The sequence below is a fragment of the Sarcophilus harrisii genome, chromosome 1, assembly GCF_902635505.1.
Source record: "Sarcophilus harrisii chromosome 1, mSarHar1.11, whole genome shotgun sequence".
Lineage (NCBI taxonomy): Eukaryota > Metazoa > Chordata > Mammalia > Dasyuromorphia > Dasyuridae > Sarcophilus > Sarcophilus harrisii.
Window position 1 is genome coordinate 225,741,775 of NC_045426.1, and position 8,728 is coordinate 225,750,502.

The window sequence follows — 8,728 nt, forward strand, 5'->3', positions numbered from 1 at the left end:
TTCTCTTCCAAACTCTCAAGTTCTACCTTTGGAGGAAGATGACTTAAGACAGGAGAAGACTGTTAAGCCAGCTAGACAGAATATTTCATATTTTAAAATTAAAGCAAATCTCATTTCATTTCCTAATCTAAATTAGAATTTTTAATTTGCGTTCAAATTAACACCACTTCCTAGTTAAGCATTAAAGCATCAATAATACCAGGTTAGTGGAGAAAGTAACCTAGGTTTTTGAAGGTATGAGTGTCTTCTCTTGACCAATAAATATTCTTTAGGCTATTAGAATGTGGCTATCCCATATATGTGTTAATGACTCAAGAAAGCCTGCATTGTTAACTCTATTAGAGTACCCTCTGGTGGTTAATTAAGAAATTGTTTGCAAAGATTTAAAATCTTTTGTGAGATAATTAAACAAGTAATACATTTTACCATTGAGCTAAACAAATAAACTTAACTACTTAAAATGTTTTCTTGGATATTTTTAGCTTTTGATTGTACTACAGAGTCAATAATTTCTAAAAACAAAAATGACTAAGGGACACAGTACACGTTTTAGAGTCTCAATAAAGAATTTTTCCGAACTAGAGTCACCTGTTTCCCCACTCCCTATGTCTCTAAAGAAAATTTATACTCTTTATTATATCCTTTCATGTATATGTTATTGTTGTGGATCTGTTTTAAATGGTAGTGAATTCATGAGACTTTCCTTGCTCTGTTGTTATTTTCAAAAATTATAACTGAGTCATATTCCAAAATTTTGGTTCTGAATTGTCTTCACTAAGTCTTATAAAAATGTTTATCCTTCTATTTGACTAAATTTACCATCACTAAGTAATGTGCTGGAGTTGGCTTGCATCAGTTACAAAAGTCAATTTATAAAATGTTCAACATAAGCTTTTATCTTGGAAATAGGCAAATGCTACAGAACAAGGTTTCATTTATCATTTTGTTGGTTGTCTAGATTTAATAAGTTTTTGTGAAAATGTTAATATTGGAGATTAAACTTGAAAGTGTGTCAGCCCAGTCCTGTCATCATGCAATAGAGAAATGGATGGGGTAGCAGAAACAACCCTGAAGTTATGAGGAGGAGGTCTGGACTGATATTTCAGCTTAAGCACTTAATAGTTTGTCATCATGACCAAGTAGAGCCTTGAAAACCAGCATAGTATTTTGCGAATTATAATCATATGAAATGACCTCCAACAGCAGTTAGATGGGGAGGAGTTCTATAGGTTGGGGAATATCACAATTGGTTACAGCCAGGAGAGGTGGGTTTGCCTTCAGGAATAAAAGATTACATCCTTCTGACAATTAAGGAATGTTAATTACTTTATGGGCTTCTACTATCTCTAGTAAAGTGACATAAAATAAATCTAACTAAATATCTATCTATACACATACACATATATGTTTGTATGTATGCATTATAGCAAATTGAATAGTTAATTTGAAGTCAGGCAGAATTATATTTAAATCCTCTCTAATTCTTCATAGATAAGTGATCATGGGAAGCCAGTAACAACTTTTGGGTCTCATCTATAAAATATGGATAGTTGTAAAACATACCTTTAAGGGTTCTCATGTGTATTGTACAAATAAAGGAAACAGGGCCCCTGTATTTTCTCTCCCTAAATATGAGTGACTCCATTTTAAAATTAGCCTCCATTTTGGTTCAATTTGAACCTATATTCATGATTGATTTTGTCTCCATTTTCATTAGGTTCAGCAAGATTTAAATACAAAACCAAGTTTTCAGTCAACTGAAGAAGAAATAAGTACTTTTCCTCCTCCCACCTCCCAATACACACACACACACACACACACACACACACGCACACACACAAAGACACTCATCCCTACACTTTACACTTTAGAAAGCTAATTTTAGGAAAAAAAATTCAATTCAACCTTTTTATAACAACATAGAGGACAGGAAAAAAGAGTACATTGTTCATTCTAGTAAACTATTTAATGGGGGGGGGGGGGGGGAGGAAGAGAGACAGAGAAATTCCTCAGTAGACTCTTTTCTGTATATTTTCTGTTGCTCTGTGTGAGTGGAGGAGCTAAATATGGGAGACTCTTGTTTGTTATAACTCCATGTCTTTGGAAACATCTTTTTCTTACTTGATATACTGAATTATAGAGTGTACTTTTATCATGACAGGCTCAAATGAGATAATACATACAAAGTATTTTTCCAAATTAAAGTGTCATGTAAATAACATTCATTATTAAATACTTCTTTTCTTTGGCTCATTTTCCTCATTATTAAAATGAGGAACTTATACTAGGCCCCATCTGCTTTACTTTTCTGTAATTATATAACTACTTTAATCTATATTCTGCCACACAAAAATACATGTAAACCCTTATCCTCCACAAAAGACTTTTGAAAGTATTAGAATGAATGTTATGTTTCAATGTGTTTCTGCATCCTTGATATTTCAAATTAAAAGACATAAATTATTTTAAAATTAAAAGTAAAGATTTTTATACTTATTAACTAAGATAAAATTTGATAGACATTACCCAAGCTCAAATAGAAATCATCAGATCTAAGAATTTTGCTAGAAAATAACTATAATAATAATAACAATAACATTTATATAGCACGTGAAGGTTGCAAGACGTTTGACATAATGTCATCTCACTTGATCTTTACAGCAGTCTTAGGAAATAGATGCTATTATTATACCCATTTTACATATGTATGAAACTGAGGAATGCTAAATAACTTGTCCACAATTACATAGCTAGTATGTGTCTGAGTTAGGATTTAAACTCAGATCATCTTGATTTTAAGCTTAGTGCTTTACTCACTGTTCCATGTATCATTCAGGGATTCTTAAATTTTTACACTTGCAATCCTTTTTTGCCTAAGAAATTTTTATACAAATATCTCATTTGATCCTCACAACAATCTTGGGAGTTAGGTGTTATTATTGTTCCCATTTTACAAATGAAGAAACTGAGACTGTACAAAATTTAAATTCTCTGTTCTAATGGCCATATAAGGCCAAAAATATTGTAAAACATAAGAAAGAAGTGAAGAATTTATGTGTGCTAAGATGCTGTTATCATAATATAAGGGAAGTGTAAGTGAAAGTTTCACACTTCCACAAGACAGCATAGCAAATATATGTGAACCTTTTTTCATTAAACCAACCCTCTTTGTGTCATTTGTTTACTGGTGATTAGTGGAAAGAGCAGATTGCTAACGAAAAAATGTGAAAAATACTGCAAGCCACCAAAAAGGAAGGTAATTAAGTTACTCAGATTCCATTCCCTAAAAAATATCTCACCATTAAGATTTCAGAAGTTAGAACTATGTAATCAAGTGGTATATAAGACTGTAAATAATCCCCTGCCCCAGCAGCAGAAATTGTTATTATTACCTAATTTATATCTACAGATGGACATAGGCCAGAAGAGAAACCTAGGTTGGTAAGAAACCAATTTTATTGATCCAAGACGGCAGAAGATACCATTAAGAAGTATGGGAATTATTCTCATCTTGGTTTTTTTTTTAACTTTTTAATTTTTATTTATTTTTAACTTAAATAGAAAAGAGAAAAGAGAAAAAATTACCATGTGCACAGCAGAACATGAAAAGTTGTAAAATGTAATGTGATAGATTTCTCTTTCAAGAAAGCCTATATAATAAATACTACACATTGTGTTCAGAGCTGTTCATCCTTTCTTTATTTCCTTGTAGGTTTTTGTTTGTTCTCTGCTATACGCTTTTTACTTTATTCTTTTTTCTCCTTTCTTCCACCCTTACCCCCAGAAAGCTAAAATTAAACGCAGATATATGCATATAAACAAAGGTAAGGTGCCCAATTTAATTTTCAAGAATTGTAGCAAGTTGACAATTATGTATCTGAAAAAGAAACTTCAAGTTCAAGGAACCCAGAAGTTATCACATAGATTGAAATCTATATCATCTTAAGTAATTGACTGCCTGGGAAACTTGCCATTTTATAGAATCATCTCCAGAGATTGATCAGAGCTCTACTGAAATAATTCATAGAAACTAGTTATTGTGCACAAGAGTGTTGGAGTAAGAAAGTAATGATAAACAATTAGTTAGATGGATAATGAGAAGAGACAGACAACCAGTTTTAATTATTTTTTTTAAACAGATAACTCAGAAAGTGAAGATGTGTACAATAATCAAACCTTCTCTAAGAATGAGGGGAAGCTCATTTTCTATAAGGGCAGAGGGAGGAATACAAGAGATATGCCTTCCCTGACCAGAATTTAAACTTGAACCACTATGATGTGTTCTTATATTTTATCCTACATATAATTTAGACCTTTAGTAACTGAAACATCCTATCAACTGATTTTTTGCATTGTGGTTTATTTGTTGCCTATAATTTTAATGTAGATTTGATGTACTATAAATGATCATTGAGGGACCGAAAGATTTTTGTCTTTGGGGAAATTAGACCCAGGTTTTAGAAGCTGGACCCTCTTAAAGAGATTTTTTGGTCTTGGAATAATAATAATAGTCTTGGAACATTAAATGTTATCTGTAAGATAGTTTAGAGACATTTTGAAACAAGTAAGTTTAATTGTCATTCTGTGGAAAAGAAATTCTATGGAAGATGTGCTCATAGTTCATGAGAAAAATTTTTTTCTTTTTCTTTCTTCTCTTTTTTTTTGAATTAAAGACTGTCTAAAGTCTGTCTAAGCCTTTAAGTCTGAATTTATATCGAGAGAGAAGAAAGAGCATAAGAAATAAATCATATTTTTCAATTTTAACAAATTGGGGAATAGGCTTAACATGAAATATTTATGACAAAATTTTATATGACAAAATGACAAACATTTGTTGCCTTTGGTACCAATGAAAGAATAATAAGATAACAAGACACAACAAGATAACAAGATTAAGGGATGAGGACTAGGAATGTTTGTCACTAAGAACACCTTAAGAATTATTACTCAACACTCTGTCATGATGATATCCTTAGATTTATCCCTCAGGATCACTATTTTGGTAATATGGATTTAGCACTGAGATTTTTTTAAAACCTAATTAGTTACATAAGAAGTCTCATCTTTGTTACATAGGACCAAATAGGAAAAAAAAATTTTATTTCAAAAAGTCACCTGTATAACTACAGTATTAGTTGGTATGACTAGAAGATATGAGTTTCTGTGAGAATGATCTGAGAACTTTAGTAGACTACATCAATATGTGTTAATAGTGTAAATTACCAAAAATGCTAATTTAATATTAGCTTGTATTAAGTCAAGTTCCATTATTCCTTGCTCTTTTCACACTATATCTGTGTTCTGAATGTCACATTTTAAAATGAATATTGATCAATTAGAAAGGGTTATATGGAATGGTGGGAATATTGGGAGATGAGATGATTTCAGGGGTATAGCATGAATGGCTCAAGTATTTAAAAAACTGCCATATAGAAGAAGGGTTAGACTCGTTTTACTTGGTTAACAAGTGAATAATTTACTAATTTGTAAAATTAGAGCATTGGACTAGATAGCCTCTGAGCCTCTTAGTCCCTTCCTTTTATTTCTACAATCCTATGACCAAGGGCCAAGTACTGGCTTAGAGGCAGATAATATATGGAATGTCTATATAGAGGCAGATAACGTATGAAAAAACTTAACAATGGTCTACCTAGAGAAGTAGCAGATTTCTCCTCATTATTTTTGAAGAAAATGAATTTCCATTTGTCAGGAATAGTATAGGAGAATTTTTTATGTTGTACAGGATGAATTAGGTGATTTCTAAGATCCTTTCTGTGATTCACCTCTGACACTTACTACTTAAATGATCATGGGCAACTCATTTAACCTCCCTAGGTCTCATTTTCCTCACTTGGAAAATGAGGGAGCTGATCTAGATGCCCTCCAAAGTTTCTTATACTTTGAAATCTGTTAGTTATCAACAAATATATATATATATATTATATATACATATATAATGAATATTGATCAATTAGAAAGGGTTAAATGGAATGATGGGATTATTGGGAGATGAGATGCTTTCAGGGGTATAGCATGAATGGCTCAAGTATTTAAAGAACTGCCATATAGAAGAAGGGTTAGACATGTTTTACTTGGTTGACAAATAAATAACTTACTAATTTGTAAAATCACTCATAATTAGAGAAATGCAAAGTAAAGCAACTCTAAGGTTCTATTTCACCCCCATCAAATTGGCAACATTGACCAAAAAAAAAAAAAGGAAAATATTACAAGAATTGCAGGAAAACAAGCATTATAATATTCTGTTGGAAGAGCTGTGAATTGTTCTAGTCTTTCTGGAGAACAATTGGAACTATTTCCCCAGAATTACTAACCTGTAAACACCTTTTTTAGGAGTAGCGATATAATACTGTAAATAGAGTACCAGGCCAGGATCAGGAAGATTCAACTTTATGAGTTCATATCTGGCCTCAGACACTTCCCAGCTGTATGACCCCAGCCACAGTGTCTTAATCTATAAAATGAACTGGGAAAGGAAATGGCAAACCATTCCAGCTTCTTTGCCAAGAAAATTCCAAATGAGATCCTTAAAAGTTGGATACAACTGAAAAACAACTTTTCAACAACAGCACCACTACACCTTTTAGTTCAATAATACTTTTACTAAGTCTATACACCAAGGAGAACAAAGAAAGAAGAAAAAATTTACATAAGTACAAAAATATTTATAGCAGCTCTTTTTGCAATGGTAAAGAACTAGAAATTTAAGTTGGTGGGGAGGGGGTCATCCAGTGATTCAAGCACAAATTATATTAATGTATAGCAATAGTACTGTTCTATAAGAAATGACAAAATAGATGATTTCCCCCCCCAAAAAAAACCTGGGAACACCTATATGAGCCTTTACAGAGTGAGATAAATAGAACCAGGAGAATAATTTATAAAAGAATATCATTGTTATGACAAACAACTTTTAAAGACCGAAAAACTCTTATTAAAACAAAGGACTGCTTTATGAAATTTATGCCTCAGCATCACAATTTCCCAAGTGTGAAAAATTTAATTCACTAGGAAAAATGCACACACACAAAACTGAAAATGGGCAACTCCTGTGCACCTCTCTGTCTGTCTGTCTGTCTCTCTGCTCCTCCTCACTCCCTTTTTCCTATTGTCTTAAATCTTCCTATTGTCTTTAAAGAGGAGTTTAGATGAATGAAAGTTTGTCCAATATCTCTTGAGGTTGTTAAGGAAAGGTGATATCCACAAATAAAAAGAGTGGTAATAACAAAAAAGGTTCAGAAGCTCACAAACTCATTATCTAAAGTTTCCCTTACATTCATAGAATGGCCTTTACCATTTTGTTCCACAGTCCATGCTGGAGCAGCAACATTATGACTGCTATAAACACCAACTGACCTGCATAAATGTTTCAGATGGCACATAACTTGTATCAATAAGATCCTGGGCTGACCTAATAAAACATGTCAGTTCCCCAAATTGCTGCCTTATTGACTTTGAGATTTGCCTATAAAAGGTATATAAAATAGTGTGGCCAGGGCAATAGTTATGTTCCAGGAATAAATTAAGTCATCTCTGTATAACCTGCCTTGATCTAGGGAAAGGGCTAAATTTGACAGCATTTCAAGGAAGTTGATCAAATACACAAGAGAGACTTTTTATAGCACCCCCTCAAAATCACTAAGACAACAGATTGGGGAAAAAAACAATAATATTGCCTTTTTCAGTCCTCATCTTTCTTGAGCTTTACACTATATCTGACATAACTGACAAACCCCTCCACCTTAATACCTTCTTCTTTGCCCTCCTTACAAACAGTTGTATATTGTTCTCTCTTTCTCCTTGTGTCATTGAGTCTTTTTGGATTCCTCATTTTCTCATACCTTAAATGTGATTGTTCCTCAAGGCTTTGTTCTTAGCTTTTTCTCTTAATACACACTCTTTTTCTCTCGACATTTTATTCATTCCTATAGTTTTAATTTTAACATCCCAAGATTGTTTTTTTTCTTTCTTTTTTTTAAAACAAGCTTCAATCAGTTTATTAAAAAATACTTTTGTGAAGTTTACTTTTCACTGGTCTGTCTGACATGCTTCTAATGATATCAGAATGGATCAATGATAGTCAGTGAACATACTCTATAGTACTTCCTACATGCTATACCCAATTCAATGTTGTTGCCACTGTAATGATATACACCAGTTTTAAGGCAACATAGTAAAGTATTGTCTCTGATTTCCTTAGAGATGGACAATTGGCTAAGATGATCAATTTGTCTTTGCCTTCTCTTATTATTTTTAGGGTCTGTTTGTAGCTTAGCATGTATTTGCTTTTCATGATCAGCTGGAGCCTCAGGTTGATGGACTCTAGTGACTTTTTCATTGTCTGTGAGGTCACCATCTTCCTGCCTGCAGTGCAGGGGATCCCCCAATTAGAGACCTGCCACCAAGATAGCTGGCAAGTGAAAAAAGTCCAAACTCTTTCTTAAGCTGAATCCCATACTTTCAAAAAATCTACATGGATATCCCATTTTTCCAAAATGCCTGAGTAAAATACAATATCTTCCCTTTCTTCCCTTTAACTATCAAATAAATAAAAACCCATAACTCTTGATCCTCTTCCTAACCTCTCAATTTCTACTGTAGTCACCAATATCTTTCCAGGAATTAATGCTCCAAACCTTCAAGTTGTCTTCAACTTGTCCTTGTCTCTTAGCTCCCCACATCTAATTGATTGTCCCACCTCTGCCTT

The 8,728-nt window shown here is 32.8% G+C and overlaps 1 pseudogene; it reads right to left on the reverse strand.

The window, feature by feature from the left end:
* Positions 1-8,020: 8,020 nt before the first annotated feature.
* Positions 8,021-8,426, reverse strand: LOC100915659 (annotated as a pseudogene).
* Positions 8,427-8,728: the final 302 nt, after the last annotated feature.